This window comes from Tenrec ecaudatus, chromosome 15 (genome assembly GCF_050624435.1).
Source record: "Tenrec ecaudatus isolate mTenEca1 chromosome 15, mTenEca1.hap1, whole genome shotgun sequence".
NCBI classification, from domain to species: Eukaryota; Metazoa; Chordata; class Mammalia; order Afrosoricida; family Tenrecidae; genus Tenrec; species Tenrec ecaudatus.
Window position 1 is genome coordinate 81803875 of NC_134544.1, and position 1435 is coordinate 81805309.

The window sequence follows — 1435 nt, forward strand, 5'->3', positions numbered from 1 at the left end:
TTCCCTCCCTTCTCCATCCTCCCTTCCTCATGAATCATTTATCAATCATTTTTGTTATTATTTTGTATCGTACAATGTCCTTTGTGTCTCTTCACCCACATTTCTGTTATTCGTCCCCTTAGGAGGGGGTGCTATATATCCAACCTTGTGATGAGTTCCCCCTTTTCCCGCCGTCCCGGGCCATCCCCCTACTCTCATGATGTAGCTACTCCCACTACTGTTCCTGAGGGGTTTATCTGTCCTTAATTCCATGTGCCCAGAGCTCTTATCTGTACCAACGTGTGTTCTCTGGTCTAATCAGATTTGTAAGGTAGAACTGGGTCATGGTAGTCCAGGGGGAGGAAGCATTAAGGAACTAGAGGAATGCTGTGTGATTCATCTGTGATATACTACACCTGGAACCATTCCTTCCTTATAACCCTTCTGTGGGGAGATATGCAATTGATATCCAATTGTCTACAGATGGGCTTTGGGTCTCCACTCCAACCCCTCTTGTTTGCATCGATATAGTTGTTTGTTTTAATCTTTTGATACCTGATACCTGTTCTCATTGACATCTCGTGATCACACAGGGTAGTGTGCTTCTTCCATGTAGGCTTATTTGCTTCCCTGCTAGATGGCTGTTTGTTTGACTTTAAGCTTTTAAGACCCCAAATGTTGTATCTTTTGATAGCTGGGCACCATTCACTATCTCCACCACATTTGCTTATACACCCATTTTGTCTTCAGCAATCGTGTTGGGAAGGTGAGTATCAGAGTACCAGGTTATCAGAACAAAGTGTTCTTGTGTTAAGGGAGGCCTTGAGTAGAGACCCAAAGTCTGTCTGATATCTTAATATTTAACATATAAATACATGTACATTGGTCTCTATCCCTTTCATTAAACATTAATATATTTACATATATACATGCCTATAGTGATACTTCTGTAAATAGCTTTTGCCTCCAATTTCTTTCCTCTACTTCCTTTCACCTTCCTCCTATCCCACAATCATGCTCACCCACCATTTGACTCTCGGTAATTCCTCTCGGATACATTGCACTTGCCAGGCATTATACACCCTCCTGTTCCCTGATCTGTGAGTTTGTTGGCTCCCCATTCCCCCTCTCCACCACTTCCTCTGCCCTGTCCCCCAACACAGCTCCCACTGCTGGTTACATTGTTTTCTCTTTGGGATTGTTCATCCTGCTTATTTTATATAGAGACATAGGGCAAAAGAAAAGCAAAAATAAACAAAGCAAAACGAATACTTACCTGGCAGGGGAGATACCATGATCACGAAGGTGGTTTTCCCAGGGCGAGGTTTATTCATCCATTGCATTCCGGATGTGCTGACCTCTGCGATTTCGCCAAATGTGAGAAAATAGACTGCATCATTTGTGGTAGTGGGGGACTGCAGATCAGGTCTGATGAGGTGCCAAGCCCTGTCCCCCA

At 43.7% G+C, this 1435-nt stretch overlaps 1 pseudogene; it reads left to right on the forward strand.

The window, feature by feature from the left end:
• Positions 1 to 1247: 1247 nt before the first annotated feature.
• On the forward strand, positions 1248 to 1435 carry LOC142428244 (U1 spliceosomal RNA; annotated as a pseudogene).